The sequence below is a fragment of the Scyliorhinus torazame genome, chromosome 3 (genome assembly GCF_047496885.1).
Source record: "Scyliorhinus torazame isolate Kashiwa2021f chromosome 3, sScyTor2.1, whole genome shotgun sequence".
NCBI lineage: Eukaryota > Metazoa > Chordata > Chondrichthyes > Carcharhiniformes > Scyliorhinidae > Scyliorhinus > Scyliorhinus torazame.
In genome coordinates this window covers 247,206,253-247,230,040 of record NC_092709.1, presented here as the reverse complement: position 1 = coordinate 247,230,040, position 23,788 = coordinate 247,206,253, and positions in this window count along the sequence as shown.

The window sequence follows — 23,788 nt, the reverse complement described above, 5'->3', positions numbered from 1 at the left end:
CCAAGGATGAACACATTCAGTTGTGTGGATAGCATCTGGCATGCTCTATCTCAGAGTGTGGTGGAGGCCCATTCAACCATGGTTTTCAAAAAGGAATTAGATAGTTTATCTGAAGAGAAAAAGTTTGCAGGACTGGGGCAGCATGGTGGCACAGTGGTTAGCACTGCTGCCTCACGGTGTCGAGGTCCCAGGTTCGATCCCGGCTCTGGGTCATTGGCCGTGTGGAGTTTGCATATTCTCCCCGTGTTTGTGTCGGTTTCACCCCACAACCCAAAGACATGCAGAGTAGGTGGACTGAACATGCTAAATTGCCCCTTAATTGGAAAAATTAATTGGGTACTCTAAATTTAAAAGAAAAAGGAAAAAGAAAATGTTTGCTGAACTATGGGGGAAATGATAGGAAATACAGCAGGCACTGTTGCTAAGGTTGCAGATGATACAAAGATCTGTAGAGGGACAGGTAGTATTGAAGAAGCAAGGGGACTGCAGAAGGATTTGGACAAGCTAGGAGAGCGGGCAATGAAGTGGCAGATGAAATACAATGTGGGAAAGTGTGAGGTTATGCACTTTGGAAGAAGGAATTTAGGCATAGACTATTTTCTAAATGGGGAAATGCTTTGGAAATCAGAAGCACAAAGGGACTTGGGAGTCCTTGTTCATGATTCTCTTAAGATTAACGTGCAGGTTCAGTCGGCAGTTAGAAAGGCAAATGCAATGCTACCATTCATGTCAAGAGGGCTATAATACCAGACCAGGGATGTACTTCTGAGGCTGTATAAGGCTCTGGTCAGACCCCATTTGGAATATTGTGAGCAGTTTTGGGTCCCGTATCTCAGGAAAGATGTGCTGGCCTTGGAAAGAGTCCAGAGGAGGTTCACCAGAATGATGCCTGTTTCGCTGGCTGGTCAATGGGGTTTCCCATTGTGGGGCAGCCCCACGCCATCGAGAAACCCCCGGGCTGCCGGCAAAACAGAGCATCCCGACGGCGGAGAATCCAGACCAATGTTTCTGTGCCTGGAAGGGTAAACTCTGCAGTTAGATTAATGCTGGACAAAGGTGTTTGTATTTGTTGGGGCTGGTTCTGTTCCAACTGTGTTCCTATTGTGCTTATAGAGAGCTATGGCGTGAACAGTGGTTGCTTAGAAACTGGGACATTGAGAAGTAGAGAAGCTTTAAAGTTTGAGTTTAGCTAATTTGTTTGCAGTTGGAGACAAAATCTCAAGATGTGAACACCTCTCAACACTGCAAGAAGAAAGACTGGACTGGACATGAACTGCAAAGAGGCAGGATTCCTAAAATACAAGTTACAGTCCAGATAACCAGGGAATTGGGAGAGGAAGGACGTTTAAAATACCTGAAGTTAAGATAACAGAGACCAAGATATTGTTCATAAGAATTCAATGAAGCGTAAGCAAACTGTTTTGAGAAACAAATGCAGGAACTAGATTTAAATTGGGACAGCAGATTTTAGAGATAGATGAAATGATTGATGTCATTTTAATAGTCTGTGATGGGTATAAAAGCAATTGTGAGCCTTTTGCACAACAGTCAAGGCAAAGAAATCCAAAAGTGTTTGGGGTAAAATCCTGGACTGGATTTGTTGTTAAAAATGGAGTGGAAGCTTTGTTTAAAAGTATCATTTGGAAAAACTGGTCAGGATTTCAGAAGGTATTTGATTTGATTTATTATTGTCACATGTATTAGTATACAGTGAAAAGTATTGTTTCTTGCAAGCTGTACAAACAATGCATACTGTACATAGGGAAGGAAGGAGAGACTGCAGAATATTATGTTACAGTTATAGCAAGGTGTAGAGAAAAGATCAACTTAATACAAGGTAGGTCCATTCAAAAGTCTGATGGCAGTAGGGAAGAAACTGTTCTTGAGTCGGTTGGTACGTGACCTCAAACTTTGGTATCTTTTTCTTGACGGAAGAAGGTGGAAGAGAGTATGTCCGAGGTGCGTGGGGTCCTTGATTATGCTGGCTGCCATTCTGAGGTAGTCGGAATTATAGATAGACACAATGGATGGGAGGCTGGTTTGCGTGGTAAACTGCTAATGGAAAGCATTATTGTAAAGATTTTAAAGGATGCTTTTTTTGAGTGGAGTTTGGAAAATCTCTGCGGGGAATCTAATGATAAATTCACAGTCACTCACTTGGTTTCAGAGTTGAGTGCTAGTATTTGACTAAAGTCATCTTGTGTGCTTAGTGGTTAGCACAGTTGCTTCACATCTCCAGGGTCCCAGGTTCGAATCCCAGCTTGGGTCACTGTCTGTGCGGAGTCTGCACATTCTCCCCGTGTCTGCGTGGGTTTCCTCCGGGTGCTCTGGTTTCTTCCCACAGTCCAGGTTAGGTTGATTGGCCATGCTAAATTGCGCTCAGCGTCCAAAAAAGATGGCTGGGTTTGCTGGGTTACGGGGAGAGGGTGGAGGTGTGGGCTTTGGTAGGGTGCTCTTTCCAAGGGCCAGTGCAGACTCGATGGGCCGAATAGCCTCCTTCTGCACTGTAAATTCTATGATTAAAAGGGCCTTCTTATGTTAATGAGACCATTGTAGCTTAAGATGTAGTTTGCAATGCATATTAATCTTTAAATCTGTGTGTATTTGTTCAGGCAATGGAAGAGCAATGGAATATTGTATAACAATCCAACTTTTCATGTTTGCTCAATGTTATTTTTGTTATTAAAACTGTGACTCTGTTCCTCCGCATTTTATGCACCAGGGTTCCACTCTGGACCTTCCCATCCACTGGGATCATAATCAGTTAAATGCTATTTTATCTGTTACCTCAAGAACCTAACAAAGCAGGCAACATACTTTTGAACAAACCGTAATGATTTAATTTTGTATGCAGAAGATGGGCAGAATTGTAGCATTTGATTTCAGTGCGAACTCAGGTGGGAAAAGCAGTGTATAGACTGTGGACTCCACTGCCAGCTTTTCCGCCATATTGTTAGACACTTAGTCAAAAACAATCTTGAATGAGTCGACCTGCCAGCAACCTCAGCTTTCAAGAGATCGGGGCGCCATTTTTAAAGAGCATCCCAATCAAAATAAATAAAAGTAAATTGAAGGATCCCCCTATGGACATAGAGATCCTCACCTAACAGACATAGGAATCACCCTTTTATTTTATTTTTCATTTCCCCTTGAATGCCTGGACCATCTGCTCAACCAACCCATTCGGGGCTGGGTGATACAGGATGGTCCGCACATGACAAATGCCGTTGGCGGTCATGAAAACTGCAATCTCCGCACTGGTAAAGGCTACCCCATTGCCCGAGACCAGCACCTCCAGAGCGCCATGGGTGCTGAAAATATGCCACAAACGTTCCATAGGCGCACTTGCGGTAGTTACCTGCATCTTGTGCACTTTAAACCACTTGGAGTGGGCGTCCACAATGCTTAGAAACATTGCCCCCTGAAAGGGCCGGCAAATGTGGAGGCAAGACCACGATTGGCCTGTCCATTTCCATGGTGCAGTGGTGCTGCTGATGGAGCCTTCTGGTTTTCTTGGCATGGTCCGCAATGCTGAGCCAACTTCTCGATGTCCATGTTGATTTCGGACCACCAGACGTCGCTGCAGGCCATCATCTTCATCATGGACACCCGGCGTGCCCGTTGTGGGGGTCTTGCAAAATGGGGGCACCCTCGCACTCCGGGATGACTTTCTGAGTCCCCCACAGGATGGCGCCTTCCTCAATGCCAAGCTCCAGGATCTTAGAGATATAAGCCCCAAGGTCTTCAAGCAAAGCCTGGTGCTGGGCCTCTTACAGAACGATGTCGCGTACGGGGCAACTGCTGAACCATCTTTCCAACCATGACTAGCAGGGTGTCTATAAAATGGAGGGCGGCTACGATTTCCTCGGGCACCACCGGTGCCGGCGGTTTTGTGGCGAGGGGGAGGCAACTTAATGCATCAACATGGGGAACCTTTGTACCCAGATGGTGCTCCAAAATATATTTGTACGCTGCCAGCAACTAGGCCAATAAGGGTCGCGGTCACGCTGGGAAGGGTGGGGTCCTCACAGGGCCGTCTAGGGCCTAGGTTCAAGCATCCAATCTGCTGCCTGTGGCTGCTGTCTCGGTTTCCTTATTCTGGATGTCCCGGTGACCTTGCGGCGCCCCGAGGCAGCGACCTCCATACCTGCAGCATGCACCCCACTGCCGGGGGTACCATTCTTTGGGCCTTGGAAAACCTGGTCAGTGCTCTGTCATGCATCCCAGATTCAGACCCACCATCCCCTGGAGTTCTTGTGCCCCCAGCTCAGTGCTCTCGTAGGATACGGCAATTTCGACCACCTGCTGTAGAATAAGATGAGTCTGTGTCCAGTTTACGCTGTATAGCGGCATTGCAGATGCCGCAGATGAACTGGTCTCACAGGGAGTCATGCAAAGTAGACCCAAATTCATAAGTTTTGGTGAGCTTATGTAATCGCGCCAAAAAATCGCTGTTGGATCCCTTTGGGGCTGTGTGGCTGTATGAAAGTGGAACCTGCGGATGATAATCAGGGGCTTTGGATTAAGGTGCTCTCCAACCAAGGCTACTAATGCAGCAAAGGACCGGGTATCTAGTACATCTAGGCGGGTTAAACATTTGATAAGCACAGAGGTTGGTCCACCAACTGCCGTCACTCGGGCCATGGTTTGCACTTTGCCCCTGACAATTGCAATAGTCCTGAAAAAATAAGGCATTTGTTCAATTTACTGAGCCCAGTCATCGGTACTCACGTCGAATGGCTCCAACTTCCCAATGTGGGGCATCTCTGTCGGCTGAAGAGAGGTATCTTGAGGCCTAGACAAAGTGGTATGCAATGCGTGGTGCCGACGGCAGCTCCACTTTAACCTCGTCGCCAGTGTAGAATCCGATGAAGTGCTTCGAGTGGTTGGTCATGAAGCGCATCACCTCCATACTCCCAGAATGGCTTGATCCACAGCAATTTGGATACCGCCACGACTGGTCCACAGAAGATGCCATCTCCCTGGCCCTACACTCATCCCTGGAACATCTTGACAACAAGGACTCCTACATCAGACTCCTATTTATTGACTACAGCTCCGCCGTCAACACCATAATCCCAGTCAAGCTCATATCAAAGCTCCAAAACCTAGGACTTGGCTCCTCACTCTGCAACTGGATCCTCAACTTTCTAACTCACAGACCACAACCATAAGAATAAACAACAACACCTCCTCCACAATCGTCCTCAATACTGGGGCCCCACAAGGTTGCGTACTTAACCACCTACTATACACCCTGTACACACACGACTGCGTGGCAAAACTTGGTTCCAACAACATCTACAAGTTTGCTGATGATACGACCATAGTGGGCCGGATCTCAAATACCGACGGGTCAGAACACAGGAGGGAGATAGAGAACTAGTGGAGTGGTGCAGCGACAACAATCTTTCCCTCAATGCCAGCAAAACTAAAGAGCTGGTCATTGAATTCAGGAAGCAAAGTACTGTACACTCCCCTGTCAGCATCAACGGGGCCGAGGTGGAGATGGTTAGCAGTTTCAAATTCCTAGGGGTACAAAAATCTGCCCTGCTCCACCCCTGTCGATGCCACCACCAAGAAAGCACAACAGTGCCTATACTTCCTCAGGAAACTAAGGAAATTCAGCATATCCACATTAACTCTGACCATGTTTTACAGATGCATTGTAGAAAGCATCCTATCTGGCTGCATCACCGCCTGGTATGGCAACTGCTCGGCCCAAAACCGCAAGAAACTTCAGGAGCAGGCTCGAGGGGCCAGATGGCCTACTCCTGCTCCTAGTTCTTATGTTGAGAGAGTCGTGAACACAGCTCAGTCCATCACACGAACCTGCCTCCCATCCATTTACTCCATCTACACCTCCCGCTGCCTGGCGAAAGCGGGCAGAATAATCAAAGACCCCTGCCACCCGGCTTACTCACTCTTCCAACTTCTTCCATCGGGCAGGAGATGCAAAAGTCTGAGAACACGCACAAACAGACTCAAAAACAGCTTCTTCCCCGCTGTTACATGACTCCTAAACGACCCTATTATGGGCTGACCTGATTAACACTACACCCCTGTATGCTTCACCCAATGCCAGTGTTATGTAGTTGCATTTTAGTTACATTGTGTACCTTGTGTGGCCCTATTGTGTATTTTCTTTTATTTCCTTTATTTTCATGTACTTAATGATCTGATGAGCTGCTCGCAGAAAAATGCTTTTCAGTGTACCTCGGTACATGTGACAATAAACAAAAATCCAAATCCAAATCCAACACGGGAATGCACAGTTGGAATACAAAATGAATACAGGTTACAGGTTTATTTCTTAGACAGCAATCTCTCCACTCTCCACTCCCCGAAGGGTTACTCTCGACGACCTGCACCCAGGTCGGGGTTTTTATACTGAGAGGCTCCCCTTGTTAACTGGGAAGCCCCTCCTCGTTTCCCAGGAAAGTTCGCATTTTGAGGTGGTGGCAGGGAACCGGATGGTGCGTACCCAGTGACCTCGCAGGGAGTCATAACAGTACCGTCTGTCCCTTCCAGAGGAAATGATTTGCCAGTTCCCTTTTTCAATCAATGTACTTTTTCAAATGTCTTGAAAATTATTAATTCTCGGAATTTCATCAGCAACTCTCCCTGCCCTGGCACTTTGGCAGTGTTTTAGTGAAAACTCTCTTTAAGCATTTCAAGCATGCCAACAAAGTAGAATCCCCAAAGGAAATTCCACATTAAAAAACGGATATAATTGCTTCAGAAGCAGGTCAGAGAAGGTTCACTAGATTAATTCCTGGGATGAAAAGGTTGTCTTATTAAGAAAGATTAATCAGGTTAGGCCATACCTATTGAAGTTTAGAAGAATGAATTATCATAGAATCCCCACAGTGCAGAAAGAGGTCATTTGGCCCATCGAGTCTGCACCTTTCGAAAGAGCACTCTACCCAGGTCCACTCCCCCACCCACCCGACCTGTCCTCGTAGCCTAAACTGCGCAGCCCTCGACACTAAGGTGGATTGGATTGGATTGGATTTGTTTATTGTCACGTGTACGAGGTACAGTGAAAAGTATTTTTCTGCGAGCAGCTCAACAGATCATTAAGTACATGGGAAGAAAAGGAAATAAAAGAAAATACATAATAGGGCAACACAAGATATACAATGTAACTGCATAAGCACTGGCATCGGATGAAGCATACAGGGTGTAGAGTTAATGAGGTCAGTCCATAAGAGGGTCATTTAGGAGTCTGGTGACAGTGGGGAAGAAGCTGTTTTTGAGTCTGTCCACGCGTGTTCTCAGACATCTGTATCTGTATCTCCTGCCCGATGGAAGAAATTGGAAGAGTGAGTAAGCCAGGTGGGAGGGATCTTTGATTATGCTGCCCGCTTTCCCCAGGCAGCGGGAGGTGTAGATGGAGTCAATGGATGGGAGGCAGGTTTGTGTGATGGACTGGGCGGTGTTTACGACTCTCTGAAGTTTCTTGCGGTCCTCGGCCGAGCAGTTGCCATACCAGGCTGTGATGCAGCCAGATAGGATGCTTTCTGTGGTGCATCTGTAAAAGTTGGTAAGGGTTAATGTCAACATGCCGAATTTCCTGACTTTCCTGAGGAAGTATAGACGCTGTTGTGCTTTCTTGGTGGTAGCGTCGACGTGGGTGGACCAGGACAGGTGTTTGGAGATGTGCACCCCTAGGAATTTGAAACTGCTAACCATCTCCACCTCGGCCCCGTTGATGCTGACAGGGGTGTGTACAGTGCTTTGCTTCCTGAAGTCAATGACCAGCTCTTTAGTTTTGCTGGCATTGAGGGAGAGATTGTTGTCGCTGCACCACTCCACTAGGTTCTCTATCTCCCTCCTGTGTTCTGACCCCTCGGTATTCGAGATCCGGCCCACTATCGTCGTATCGTCAGCAAACTTGTAGATGGAGTTGGAACCAAGTTTTGCCACGCAGTCATGTGTGTACAGGGAGTAGAGTAGGGGGCTAAGTACACAGCCTTGCGGGGCCCCGGTATTGAGGACTATTGTGGAGGAGGTGTTGTTGTTCATTCTTACTGGTTGTGGTCTGTTAGTCAGAAAATCGAGGATCCAGTTGCAGAGTGGGAGCCAAGTCCTCGGTTTCGGAGCTTTGATATGAGCTGGGCTGGGATTATGGTGTTGAAGGTGGAGCTGTAGTCAATAAATAGGAGTCTGATGTAGGAGTCCTTGTTGTCGAAATGCTCTAGCGATGAGTGTAGGGCTAGGGAAATGGCGTCTGCTGTGGACTGGTTGCGACGGTATGCGAATTGCAGTGGAGCAAGGTGTTCTGGGAATCTGGAGGTGGTGCGCTTCATGATCAACCTCCCGAAGCACTTCATTACGACTGAAGTCAGGGCCACTGGACGGTAGTCATTGAGGCACGTTGCCTGGTTCTTCTTTGGTACCGGTATGATGGTGGTCTTCTTAAAGCAGGTGGGGTCCACGGAGTGGAGTAGGGACAGGTTAAAGATGTCTGCGAATACCTCTGCCAGCTGGTCCACGCTGGCTCTGAGTGCACGACCAGGGATCCCGTCCAGGCCCGTCGCCTTCTGAGGGTTCACTTTCAGGAAGGCCGATCTGACCTCGGAAGTTGTGATGGTGGGTATGGGTGAGTTATGGGCTGCTGGGGCACTTGACAGCGGATTGTTGGTTACCTGTTCGAACTGAGCATAGAATGCATTGAGTCCATCGGGGAGGGGTGCGCTGTTGCCAGAGATACAAGTGGATCTGTTGGGGAGAGCTCGCAGAGAGCCGCCTCGCTCTGGCACCATCTTGCTTTCCTCAATTTAACATGGCCAATCCACCTAACCCGCACAGCCAGAGGAAACCCACAAAGACACAAGGAGAAAGTGCAGACTTCACACAGAAAGTCACCCAAGGCCAGAATTGAACACGGGTCCCTGGTGCTGAGGCAGCAGTGCTAACCACTGTGCCAGTGATTTTATTGAAACATATAAGATCCTCAGGGGATTTAATAGAGCAGATACCTGGAGGATTTTTCTACTTGTAGAGCAGACTAAAATTGGGGATATGATTTTCTCTCTTTAAAGATAGAGATGAGAAGAAATGTTTCTTCCGAAATAGTGTGTGGAATTATTTTCCCCAGAAAGTAGGTAAGTCTTCATCTTCATATTTATTTAAGGCTGATCTGGACAGATTTTTGTTAGCCAAGGGAGTCATGGGGGGTGGGGGTGGGGGAGAGAAAGTGAAGCTGAGACCACAACCGGGTCAGCCATGATGTTCCGATGTAAAATTCTTTTGTGTTAAATGGATCCAAGTCAGATGGTGCAGTGCGAAACCAGGTGCAGATCCTTATTTGACAGTGGGTTAACTCACAGAACGAGGCATTACATATCTCTGCTTTCTACCTAGTGATCAACCCAATGACCCTGCAGTCCCTTTTCATAAGCTCTTTTTGAAAACCAATAAATCAATTAATATAATCTGGCAGCTCCTGATGGATGCTGTAGCAAAAACAAAACTTTAAAGGCAACATACAAAAGTAACTTAAACCGTCATTGGGGCTGACGGCTCACTCCAGCCCCCGCAGTATTCATCAGTTGCAGAAGGCCTCAAGCAGAGCAGGGGACGCCACATGCTCCCAGTCCAGGGAAGTCCCTTTTCGTAAATACCCAGAGTCGATTAATCACTCTCTGCCAACCACCCGGCTACTCTTAGCCTTAACAATTCGATTGGCATAGCATTAACCTTTCAGGCTACTGAGATGCAGATTCAACTTCATTGTGGATTCCCCATGTAAACATTTCCTCCTCCAACCCTGTCCTTTCCAACATCATTGATTACGTTTGGGTAAACGGAATCCATGTTGACTCAATTGCAAATTAAATCCACAGGAATTGAACTCGATGATTCTGGATCCTGACTTTCAGCTGCCTCAGCACATTGAAGCTGGGTGGCACTACATAGCAATCCAAACTCTCGTCAGTTTGGAAGAATCTTGGTTTCAGACTCAATAGTTAAATAATTATGTTCTAGAAAATAGCATCTTTTCTGATTTTTAAAAAATCTTAGCTTAAAACCTTTTTTGAACTTTGTTGAAAAAAAGGTTAAAGGTTCCTGAGAATATTTTGGGCAATTTCTAGGAACCTACTCCAATTTGTTTTATTCTTCATCAAAGAAAATCACAGTGCCATCTCAAGGCATAACTGGTACTTCAGGTCTTAATAATGAGATGCCCGTGAAGCATTTCATGTGGCAAGCCTAATGCAGAAGTACATTGAAAGTTACGTGTGTTAGGTAACATTTCCTGCTTCACTTCCATGAAGCAATTTTTTGATCATGACACATGCTATCCTAATGTATTTCTGCCAAGAATTAACACTGCTTCAGTACAATTCTTTTTGCTTTGTTAGATGGTATCCCTGGTATGAACATTTGACTGCATTAAACTTAATGCATGTTTAATGTATGTTACTGATTCCCACAGCCAAACTCGTTTGGCTCGAGATTAATCAGGTTGACTGTCTGTTTCTCTCTCCGCAGATGCTCATGGATCATAGACTTTACAGTGCAGAAGGAGGCCATTTTGCCCATTGAGTCTGCACTCGTGCTTGGAAAGAGCACCCTACTTAAGTCCCTGACTCCACCCTATCCTCATAACCCAGTAACCCCACATAACCATTTTGGACACTAAGGGCAATTCAGCACGGCCAATCCAACTAACCTGCACATCTTTAGACTGTGGGAGGAAACCGGAGCACCCGGAGGAAACCCACACAGACATGGGGAGGACGTGCAGACTCCACACAGACAGTGAACCAAGCCGGGAATCGAACCTGGGACTCTGGAGCTGCGAAGCAACTATGCTAACCATTGTACTACCATGCTGCCAGACATGCTGTGCTTTTGCAGAATTTTCTGCCTTCATTTCAGATTTCTAGCATCCATACTATGTTGCTTTGGCTTGGCTGTCTAGCATTAGTCGGCAAGTAATAAAATAAGCTGTTAAAGATATTTTCCTAGGGATGTGGAATTTGAGATCTATTCCAACAATTAGACACTTGGCGAGATTGTTTGGCTGAGGCACTGACATAGTGTGATGTGCATAATGCTCTCATTAGGCTAATAAGAAGATAATGTAAGAAATAGGGAACAAAATAGGCACACAGTCCCTCAAGCCTGTTGCACCATTCAATATCATGACTGATCTCTTGGGCGAAATTCTCCCCAAACGGCGCGATGTCCGCCGACTGGCACCCAAAACGGCGCCAATCAGACGGGCATCGCGCCGCCCCAAAGGTGCGGAATGCTCCGCATCTTTGGGGGCCGAGCCCCAACATTGAGGGGCTAGGCCGGCGCCGGAGGGATTTCCGCCCCGCCAGCTGGCGGAAGCGGCGTTTGTTGCCCCACCAGCTGGCGCGGAAATGACATGCCGGGGCGGCGCATGCGCGGGAGCGTCAGCGGCCGCTGACAGTTTCCTGCGTATGCGCAGTAGGGAGAGTCTCTTCCGCCTCCGCCATGGTGGAGACTGTTGCAGAGGCGGAAGGGAAAGAGTGCCCCCACGGCACAGGCCCGCCCGCAGATCGGGCTCCGATCGCGGGCCAGGCCACCGTGGGGGCACCCCCCGGGGTCAGATCGCCCCGCGCCCCCCCCAGGACCCTGGAGCCCGCCCACGCCGCCTTGTCCCGCCGGTAACTAGGTACTCTAATTTACGCCGGCGGGACAGGCAATTTCTCGGCGGGACTTCGGCCCATCCGGGCCGGAGAATCGAGCGGGGGGGCCCGCCAACCGGCACGGCCCGATTCCCGCCCGCGCTGAATATCCGGTACTGGAGACTTCGGCAACCAGCGGGGGCGGGATTCACGGCAGCCAACGGCCATTCTCCGACCCACTGGGGGGTCGGAGAATGACGCCCCTGATCTCAACTCCATTTTTCCTGCCTCCTCTATATACATTGATTTCTTCAATGCCCTCAAAATTGACCTCAGATTCAAATATAGCCAACTTCTGAATATCCACTGGGGTAGAGAATTCGAAAGACATACAAGACTTTGACTGAACAAATTTCTTCTCAACTCAGGGTAGAATTTGACTGGATGTGGCTGTCATGATATGCACTCATGCACATAATGAGATACAGACAGGCAGTGACAGACACGTAGTACAGCCAATCAACAAACAGGACAGAACACAACCAATCATCAGGCAGAACACTAGAGGGGGGTTTCCCATAATAAAACACACGAGGCATCAACACTCTGCCTCTTTTCACTGGTGACAACTGTAGTGACAGTCAGGGTGTTATATATCAGTTAGCATGGCTCAGAGCTCGTCTGGTCTAGTTAGTTATAGTTAGCACACTTAGATTAGTACAGTGTCAACCCACAGCAAGCTGTGTGCACTGCTCCAGAAGTTCAATAAAACGTATTGAACTAACGTCTAAGTTTAGTGTCTACTTTACAGCACAACTGCATCCAGTTGCAGTCAGTGTTACCCCAGGGTGAATAACATAACATGGTACCATAGTCTTCTTTACCGAAGTGGTTTACCTCAAGTGATTCAGTGACGACCAGCGAGTGCCTTCCAGCGGCATGCAGTAGATCCAGACCCCTCCGCAGCTACGGATCTCCGGCAATCTCGGCGCCAACTGGTGGGTCTTCAAGCAGAAAGTCCTTCTCTACATTGAGGCCACGGGCCTCGAGGATGCGTCCGATGCCAGAAAAATCCCGCTGCTCCTATCAACTGCGGGGGACCAAGCCATCCAAATTTTCAACTCGCTCACTTTTGCCGATGGCGAGGACAAGACCAAATTCAAGACCGTTTTAGCTAAATTCGACAGTCACTGTGAAGTCGAAACGAACGAGAGCTTTGAGCGCTATGTCTTCCAGCAACGCCTTCAGGGTAAGGATGAACCTTTCCAATCCTTTATAACTCATCTCCGTATATTAGTGCAGTCCTGCAACTATGGAGACACGGCTTATTCCATCATCAGGGATCAGATTGTGTTTGGGGTCCACTCCGACTTTTTGTGGGAGCAGCTCCTCAAAGTAAAAAACATGACCTTGCCAGTTGCAATCGAGACGTGTAAAGTGCATGAACAGGTGAGAAATCGGTACTCCTGTTTCAAATCGGCAGAACAGGAACAACTTGCCTCTCATGAGGCAGAGAGTGTACAGGCCATTGCCTGGACAGGTCAAAGACACGATTCCTGTGGTACATAACTCACTGCCTGACTCCCAAAAGCCTGTTCATCATCTACAAGGTACATATCCGGAGTGTGGTGGAACACTTTCCACTTCCCTGGATGAGTGCAGCTCGAACAACACACACAAGGTTTGACACCGTCCAAGACAAAGCAACCCGCTTCATTGTCACCCCATCCACAAATATTTACTCTCTCCATTGCAGTAGCAGCAGTGGGTACCATCTTACATGATGCTCTGTAAGGTTCCATAGACAGCGCCTTCCAAGCCTCCATGACTGCTACCATCTGGATGGACAAGAGCAGCAGATACCACCACCTGGAAGTTCCCATCCAAACCATTCACCATCCTGACAGAGAAAATATCTCTGTTCCTTCACTATCGTGGGGTCAAAATTCTGGAGCTCCCTCCCTAAAGCACTGTGGGTGTAACTACACCTCATGGACGACAGCAGTTCAAGAAGTCAGTTCACCACGACCTTCTCAAGGGCAAATAAGGATGGACAATAGAAATGCTGGCCTAACCAGTGATGCCCACATCCCATGAATAAATTTTAAAAATACACTTCAGTCACCTAAAACAACCTGTCAGCATCTATTCTTTCATGCCTACTAAGAATTATGTACATTCCAATACCTCTCATTCTTCTAAACACTAGAGAATAAAAGGAAATCCTGCCCTCGAGAAATGCGACCTATCTCATTGGCCAGCAGCTGAGTTGTCCCAGCAGTGCCAGAACTCAGTGGAGGAAACTTCTGGGACGACAAGCAATCCCAAGAAGAAGATTATTGTCACTGATCATAGAGGTAAGTCCAGTGTTCTTGGTTGGGGCTGCGAGTTACCGTGGACCTTAGGAAGGAGGAGGAGTGGAGTATCGTTTGGGTTTTAGGTACCAGGAGGTAAGTCACAAAGGAGAGTGGGGATAGCAGCTTGGGTGATGACCCTGATGGGCACAGGGCATCCCCCCCAAAAGAGAGGTACCCACCCCTCCTCTTCCATCTTTCCCTTTCCCCTAAGGTGATGAAGTAATGGGCTGGCCTCCTTTATTTGCCTTCCCCAACTACAAGGGCTACAGCAGCGAGGGCCGAAACAGACTCTTACCTGGCTATTAATTGGCTATTTAAGGCCCTCAAGAGCCCTAAGGATGGGGGAACTGGCTGATGTTTTACCCGCCTGCCATATTATAGGGCACAACTCGGGGTTGGCCAGAAAAATGGTGGACTAGCCTCCTGTTCCATTTTACGTGCCTTCACTGCCTACAAATACTCTGAGGGACCGTATAAATCCATCCCCACCCATTCCACCGGTCTCTTGCTCTTCCCATGTTTTCCTCTATTCTCTCTGTGTTTATGACATACCACTAATATTCAGGGTGTACACTAGTAGCCCTCCCCAAGAGGGGACACAAACTGATATCGGTTTCCTAATTTGGAGCACAATTATACACCCATTAAAACTTTAAAACAAAATAGGGATCAAATATGTGACCTATCTGGAGGTTAGGGTCGTTATGATTTTGCCAAGTAATGCATTAGCAGTGGCAGAAACTGATGGCATTCTGCCACAAAATATGATTAGTTAGTCTTACCACAATGCAAGGTCAGAGATAGGCAGAGACTGGAAGCCTGATATATTTTATGTGAAGAGATTCCCTGGCAAGGATATATTCCATTCAGTTTTTCTGGAATGCGTTCCTCAGAACCTGGGGGCGTCATTCTCCGACCCCCCGCCGGGTCGGAGAATGGCCGTTGGCCGCCGTGAATCCCGCCCCCGCCCCCGCCGAAGTCTCCGAAGGGAGAAAAGTCGGCGGGGCGTTAATGGCGCCGCTGCCGCGGAGAATGTCACGGGTCTGCGCAAGGCAGCCGATTTTCGGCCTGCCGATATTCTCCCTTCCGGATGGGCCGAAGTCCCGTCGACGTGGTGACCGTTCACGTCGCCGTCAATCAAACCTCCTTTTCATCAGCGTGACCCGGTGCTCCAGGCTCACGCCGACCAGCGAGGAGGTGAGTGACGGCCTGGGGGGTTGGCTCTGGGCAGGAAATGGCGTAGCCGCAGACTGATTGCGTGAGGAGAGGTGTGTCTCGGCTTGTGTGTGTGTGCGGCGGGGGGGGGGGGGGGGGGTGGTTAGAGTAGGCTGGGCTCCGGGGGAGTGCCGGGAGGGGGTCCGTGCTGGGGTGGAGGTTGGGGGTTGGGGAGGGGGTCCATGCCGGGGTGGAGGTTGGGGAAGGGGTCCGTGTCGGGGTGGAGGTTGGGGGGGGGGTCCGTGCTGGGGTGGAGGTTGGGGAGGGGGTCCGTGCCGGGGTGGAGGTTGGGGGGGGGGGGTCCGTGCTGGGGTGGAGGTTGGGGAGGGGGTCCGTGCCGGGATGGAGGTTGGGGAGGGGGTCCGTGCCAGGGTGGAGGTTGGGGGGGGTCCGTGTTGGGGTGGAGGTTGGGGGTTGGGGAGGGGGTCCGTGCCGGGGTGGAGGTTGGGGGGGGTCCGTGCTGGGGTGGAGGTTGGGGGTTGGGGAGGGGGTCCGTGCCGGGGTGGAGGTTGGGGGGGGGTCCGTGCTGGGGTGGAGGTTGGGGGTTGGGGAGGGGGTCCGTGCCGGGGTGGAGGTTGGGGGGGGGGTCCGTGCCGGGGTGGAGGTTGGGGAGGGGGGTCCGTGCTGGGGTGGAGGTTGGGGAGGGGGTCGGTGCCGGGGTGGAGGTTGGGGAGGGGGTCCGTGCCGGGGTGGAGGTTGGGGGGGGGGTCCGTGCTGGGGTGGAGGTTGGGGGTTGGGGAGGGGGTCCGTGCCGGGGTGGAGGTTGGGGGTTGGGGAGGGGGTCCGTGCCGGGGTGGAGGTTGGGGGGGGGGGGGTCGGTGCTGGGGTGGAGGTTGGGGAGGGGGTCCGTGCCGGGGTGGAGGTTGGGGGGGGGGTCCGTGCTGGGGTGGAGGTTGGGGAGGGGGTCCGTGCCGGGGTGGAGGTTGGGGAGGGGGTCCGTGCCGGGGTGGAGGTTGGGGGGGGGGTCCGTGCTGGGGTGGAGGTTGGGGGTTGGGGAGGGGGTCCGTGCCGGGGTGGGTGATGGGAGGGCAAATGAGTTGGTCCACCTGGCCAGGTGCCAGCCTCCAACAGTTGGAGCCATGCGGTCCATGCCACCTGGCTGGGGGGTGGAGGGGATATGGGCAATGATGACATGTCGTCGTTCCCCTCCCCCCACCAGGCCGTCATGTTTTCAGACCATCCAGCGATGTTGGCCGCCGTGGTGGCAGCCGCTCATGTCTATGTTGCCCTGGATGAGGAGGAGGAGGAGGAGGAGGAGGAGCGTGCCAGAGAGGCGGCGCAGGCTGCCGCAGAGGGGCAGGCGGCAGCCGCCCAGGCTGGAGGGACACCTGACCGACAGGACGAGGAGGGGGAGGAGGACGTCGTGGCCCCACGGCAACGGAGGCACCCGAGGGCGCCCCGTGTGTACCGGCCCCGGCAGTCATACCAGGACCTCACAGACCGGGAATGCAGGAGGAGACTCCGGATGAGCCGGGAAACCGTGGCACACATCTGCCACCTGCTGGCACACCTGTCACCGCGTGGCACTGGCGGGGGACACCCTCTCCCCGTGTCCGTCAAGGTTACGGTGGCCCTGAACTTTTATGCAACGGGGTCATTCCAGGCACCGAGTGGGGACCTGTCCGGCATATCGCAGACATCGGTGCATCCGGGCAGTGACAGATGCCCTTTATGCCATGGCGCACCGCTACATCCGCTTCCCCGTGGACCGGGCCAGCCAAGATGCCCGGGCCGCGGGCTTCTCTGCCGTTGCCGGGTTCCCCATGGTCCAGGGCGCGATCGATGGGATGCATGTCGCCGTGCGGCCACCTGCAGAGAACAGGGCCGTGTTCGCTAATAGGAAGGGGACCTATTCAATGAACGTGCAGGTGGTCTGCGACCACCGCATGATGATCCTGCACGTCTGCGCCCGTCACCCAGGCAGTGTACACGACTCATTCGTGTTGTCGCGGTCATCCATCCCCGGCATGTACGAGGGACGCCATCCCCGGCTGAGGGGCTGGTTGCTGGGCGACAGGGGCTACCCATTGCGATCGTGGCTGATGACGCCTATACGGAGGCCACGCAATGAGGCGGAGAACCGCTACAATGATGCCCATGTAGCGACAAGGGGAGTGATAGAGAGGTGCTTTGGCGTGCTGAAGATGCGTTTCAGGTGCCTGGACCTCTCTGGGGGCGCCCTCCAGTATCGGTCAGATAGGGTCTGCCGCATCATTGTGGTGTGCTGCGTCCTGCACAACATAGCCCAGCAGAGGGGCGATGTGCCGCAGGCAGAGGACGGCGGAGTGGAGGAGCAGCAGGAAGAGGACCAGTCCTCCCCAGATGAGGGGGATGGGGGCAATGGTCAGGGCAGATGGGGTAGACACAGGCGGGTGGCTGTCCACCGTTACCGGCTGGCCCAGCGGGCACGGGACAGACTGATAGACGCCCGCTTCACTGACTAGATGGGCGTGGGAATCGGGTAGTATGGCCACAGACCGCACACCATGACAACAGCCGACCACCCACACCCCCCATCCATCCACCCACCCAGCACCCTCACCCCCCTCCCCAACCCCACACACCCCACCCGCATGCACACCACCATGCAACCCCCACCCCCAATTGCCGATCCACCGGCAGCACAACGGGCCGGGCTCACCCAGTTGCGGGTGGACGCGTGTCTATCGCAGGCCATGGAGGATGATGACAACCCGCCTCCGATGAGCTCCTGGCTCTACATCGTTGGACGATGTCTGACCCATGGCCACAGTACCACCATCCACCCGGACCATCCCTGCATGCGGCTGTGACACTGCAGCGCACGGTCCCGTCCTCTGCCCGGGGGATGTTGATGGCGGCCCAGGGGGAAGGGGGCAGACTCACCTGGGGCTGAGGTAAGACCACCCGTCACACACACACTTGCGCTCAACGTACATGACACGCCCGCACACTTTGTCAGAGCACAAAGGCAGCTTCGGTAGGTGTAACATTGACTTTAATAACCAAAGGAGTTCATGCACGTGCCCTAGCCCCTAAAACTCATCTGTGCCCTGCACCCGTGCCAACTTACTCAGTGTCTAATTGTTTGGCCTTACGGGCCCTTTGACTACGTCTACGTGGTTCCCCAGACGGTACAGCAGAACTGGAGGTGGACTCCTGTGATTCCTGCCCTCTGACACCGGATCCCTTTGGCGGCCGTTTCCTGAGGCGTCCTGGCCTAGATGGGCCAGGCTGCGGCCCGGGCGACTGGGATGGCGAGCTGCCAGCCTGTCCTGCCCGTTGCCCACCCGATGCACCTGGGACGGAAGGGGGGGAGTCCGAGGTGTCGCGGTGTACCGGGACCTCCCCTACAGAGGGAGCCGGGACGGACCACACCACCTCCTCCTCCCTCGGGGTGCCCGATGGCCCCCAGGCCTCTACATGGGTGGGGGATGCGAACGGACTGGCCATCCGACGCGCCCCCGACATCTGGCGCTGCCAGTCCTGGAGGCCCGTGCTGGTATCGACAGGGGTCTGCAGGTTTGCAGCCATGGAGCCTGTCATGATATTCAAACACACACATCATGATGGACACACTAACAGGCAAATCAGAGTACACAACACCACAACCAATCACAGACAAGAACACCAACCACATAAAAAGCACGAGCACGACACCTGGAGGTCAGTAGGTCTGGGGAGAAGGGAACAGAAAGAGCTGATGAAACACCACAAGCAGGGAGCCCCCCACGTGCAGAGTGCAAAGACCAAGTTGTAAATAGTGAGTTTAAATAAAGAAGTGTTGTACCATATGCAACTGTGTTGGCTCATCTGTGTGTCAGAACACCCAACACCACATGGTACAGGAGTGGATCGATACCTGCCTACTAACCTGCCATTCTGGACATGGACCACACCGGCAAACCGCAGCCGATGCAAGTCACGGGGAACCTCGGCACCAACTGGAAGCTCTACAGGCAGCGATTTGACCTGTACATCCGTGCCACCGAAAAACAGAATGCCTCGGATGATTCGAAGATTGCAATGCTCCTCTTCTACGCAGGCCCCCACCCGAACGATGTCTTTAATTCACTGGTATTCGAAGAAGGCGAAAACCAGGCCAAATATGACACGGTCATCCTCAAACTGGACCAGCACTTTCAAACTGAAGTAAACGAAACTTTTGAAAGATACATCTTTCAGCAACGCCTGCAAGGTAAGGAGGAGCTTTTTCAACCCTTTTTGACGCACCTCCGGATTCTAGCGCAGTCCTGCGGTTACGGCACCACTACAGAGTCCATGATCAGGGACCAGATTGTTTTTGGCGTTGCCTCTAGTGGCCTACGCCAGCAGCTTCTTAAAATAAAGAGCCTCACCTTAGCGTCTGCTGTGGAAGCCTGTGTCCTCCATGAAAATGCTACCTGCCGTTTTGCCCGATTTCAGGCGTCCGAGTTGGCACGGAGGGGGTCCCCAGCCGTCGAATCGGCAAGCCAGGCCGCCCACGACGTTGAACGCATCCAGGCCGTCGATTTCTTCCCGCCCCACGGCCCGGACGACAGCGGCCGCTTCCCGCGCTTTTCGCGGTCTCCCGCGCAGGTGCGCGCCAAAAATAACGGCCACAACGAGGGACGCACTGCGCAGGCGCGCCCACCGCAAGATCGCACTGCGCATGCGCAGTGGCGCAACGAACGCCGTGACGTCATGACGTGCAGAAATTGTGGAGGTCTACACTTAAAAGGGCAATGTCCTGCAAAATACCGACAGTGCAACAGATGTGCCATGATAGGCCACTACGCAGCCCGCTGTCGTGCGGCTCAACCCATGGATCCGGCGCATCCTCGACAACCTCGCACACGAGTCAGGACCGTCCAGCCCACGCATCAAGACTTCCAATTAAGTGATGCAGATGACCAGGATGACTTCCGAGTTGCCGTCATTGATGTCAACAAGGTCAATGCCATCAATCCAGACGATGAGTGGTGTGCCACCCTGACGGTCAACCGATCGCGCGTCGCCTTCCGTCTGGACACCGGCGCATCCGCCAACCTGATTGCTTACTCTGCAGTCCAGGCCATGAAGGTCAAACCACCCATCACACCATCCCGGCTTAAGATGGTTGACTATAACGGGAACGTTATCCCGTCCATAGGATCTTGCCAGCTACAGGTGACTCACAAGAGGTACACGGCCACACTCCCCTTCGAAGTTGTGGGCTCATCAAAGGACTCGTTACTGGGCGCACAAGCGTGTAAGGTCCTTCACCTGGTACAGCGCATCATGTCTCTCTCTCCAGATGAGATATCCGACTTCCCGGATGCTGAGTTCCACGCGAATCTCCATTCCCTCCTCGCTCACAACCAGGAGGTTTTTGAAGGCATGGGGACATTGCCACACACGTACAAGATTCGACTCAGACCGGACGCCATCCCTGTCGTTCACGCACCTCGCAGGGTTCCTGCGCCTCTCAAAGACCGCCTCAAGGCACAACTGCAGATTCTTCAGGACCAAGGGGTCCTATCCAAGGTCACGGAGCCCACGCCATGGGTCAGCTCCATGGTCTGTGTAAAGAAGCCCTCTGGCGAGCTCCGTATATGTATAGATCCAAAAGATCTGAACAACAACATCATGCGGGAACACTATCCCATCCCGAAACGAGAAGACCTCACCAGCGAGATGGCGCGAGCCAACATATTCACTAAATTGGATGCGTCCAAAGGATTCTGGCAGATCAAACTGGACCCGGCCAGCCGAAGACTATGCACATTCAACACCCCTTTTGGCAGATTCTGCTACAACCGGATGCCATTCGGCATCATTTCGGCATCTGAAGTATTCCACCGCATTATGGAACAGATGATGGAAGGCATCGAAGGGGTACGTGTATATGTGGACGATATCATCATTTGGTCCACCACTCCGCAGGAACACATGCATCGTCTTCGACGTGTCTTCACCCGCATACGGCAAAATGGCCTGCGTCTCAACCGTGCGAAGTGTGCTTTCGGCCAGACGGAGCTGAAATTCCTCGGGGACCACATCTCAAGGTCCGGGGTCCGTCCCGATGCAGACAAGGTTAGCGCCATCACAGCCATGCCACGACCGGCTGACAAGAAGGCTGTCTTAAGATTCCTCGGCATGGTCAACTTCCTTGGGAAGTTCATTCCCAACCTGGCTTCTCATACAACAAACATGCGCCATCTCGTAAAAAAATCGACGGAATTCAACTGGCACCAGTCGCATCAGCGGGAATGGGAGGAGCTCAAGCACAAACTGGTCACGGCACCAGTGCTGGCCTTCTTTGACACGACTCGCCCTACAAAGATCTCAACAGACGCCAGCCAATCTGGTATTGGAGCGGTACTCCTCCAAAAAGACAGCACGTCATCATGGGCCCCGGTTGCGTATGCCTCACGAGCCATGACCCCTACCGAACAGCGCTACGCGCAAATCGAAAAAGAATGCCTGGGCTTGTTAACTGGACTGGACAAGTTCCACGACTATGTGTATGGCCTGCCACGATTCACGGTCGAAACTGACCACCGCCCCCTGGTCAACATCATTAACAAAGACCTGAACGACATGACTCCTCGCCTCCAGCGCATCTTACTCAAACTCAGGAGGTACGATTTTGAACTGATCTACACTCCGGGGAAGGAACTCATCGTGGCGGACACTCTTTCCCGAGCAGTGAGCACACCACCAGATGCAGAGGGGTTCGTGCGTCAAATTGAGGCACACGTGACTCTGACAGCAGCAAATATGCCAGCTGATGATCCTAGTCTGGCCCACATACGCGCAGAGACGGCGACTGACCCTCTGCTGCAGCGAGTGATGCGCCACATGACGGAAGGGTGGCTAAAAGGGCAGTGCCCCCAGTTTTATAATGTGCGAGATGATCTCACCAATATAGACGGGGTCCTTATGAAATCGCATAGGATCGTCATTCCACACAGTGTGCGCCAGATGATTCTTCGTCAACTACACGAAGGCCACTTGGGCGTCGAAAAATGCAGACGAAGGGCCCGGGAGGCGGTATATTGGCCGGGTATTAATGAAGACATAGCCAACATGGTGCTCAACTGCACAACCTGTCAGAGGTTTCAGCCAGCGCAACCTCCGGAAACACTTCTACCACACGAGATGGTGACGTCCCCCTGGGCGAAGGTGGGTGTTGACCTATTTCACGCGCTCGGCAGAGATTACATTGTTATTATAGACTACTTCTCAAACTACCCGGAAGTCATGCCTCTCCATGATCTGACGTCGTCCGCAGTCATTGGGGCCTGCAAGGAAACGTTTGCTCGCCATGGCATTCCAAGGACTGTCATGTCAGACAATGGACCTTGTTTTGCCAGCCGTGAATGGTCGTCCTTTGCCGCAGCATATGGTTTCACTCATGTGACATCCAGCCCTCTGCATCCACAATCGAACGGGAAGGCTGAAAAGGGTGTCCACATCGCAAAGCGGCTCCTGTGCAAGGCGGCTGATGCCGGATCGGACTTTAACCTTGCCTTGCTGGCCTATCGATCGGCCCCGTTATCCACGGGCCTCTCGCCAGCGCAGCTACTAATGGGTCGCTCCCTCAGGACGACGGTACCTTCCGTCCTGGCACCGACAACAGACCATGAGGCGGTTCTTCGGAACATGCAACTGCAGCGTGATCGCCAGAAAGGTCGGTACGACACACGAGCGACGGACCTGCCCCCCCTGTCCTCCGGAGACAAAGTACGCGTCCATCAACCGTATGGTGGCTGGTCAGCACCGGCCGAAGTCCTCCGACAAGTGGCTCCCCGCTCGTTCCTGGTTCGCATGCCGGATGGTTCCGTGCGTCGCCGCAATCGGCGCGCCCTTCGCCGACTTCCACGCTCACAGCCACACAACACGCCAGATCCTCAACAGGCTTCCGAGGATGACTTTGTGGAGCTGCCGCACATCACGCCCTTTCCATCGCCACCCATGGCCATGCCTGCACAGCAGCCGGTGGTTCTTGATCCACCCTTAAGGCGGTCAACCCGAATTCGTCGCAAACCCATTAGAATGGACTTATAATACAGTTCATATGCTTAATAAGTTGGACAATTTTACATGATAACCTGTTGTTGTTTATCGTTCCAGATGTCGTCTGACTGGACAACTGATCAAATTTTTTTTTCTTCTTCTCTCGTTCGCATTTCTGTTATGTTATGGTACAACTGGATTCATGTGACGCACTCGACATCGCCCCATGTACATAGTTCCGTCATAGACACATGCTGCACACGACACACACACACTCTTAGATGCACTCACGTCACGATCATATTTATTACCACGTAGGCACATATCTTTGTAAAAAGGGGGGATGTCATGATATTCAAACACACACATCATGATGGACACACTAACAGGCAAATCAGAGTACACAACACCACAACCAATCACAGACAAGAACACCAACCACATAAAAAGCACGAGCACGACACCTGGAGGTCAGTAGGTCTGGGGAGAAGGGAACAGAAAGAGCTGATGAAACACCACAAGCAGGGAGCCCCCCACGTGCAGAGTGCAAAGACCAAGTTGTAAATAGTGAGTTTAAATAAAGAAGTGTTGTACCATATGCAACTGTGTTGGCTCATCTGTGTGTCAGAACACCCAACACCACAGAGC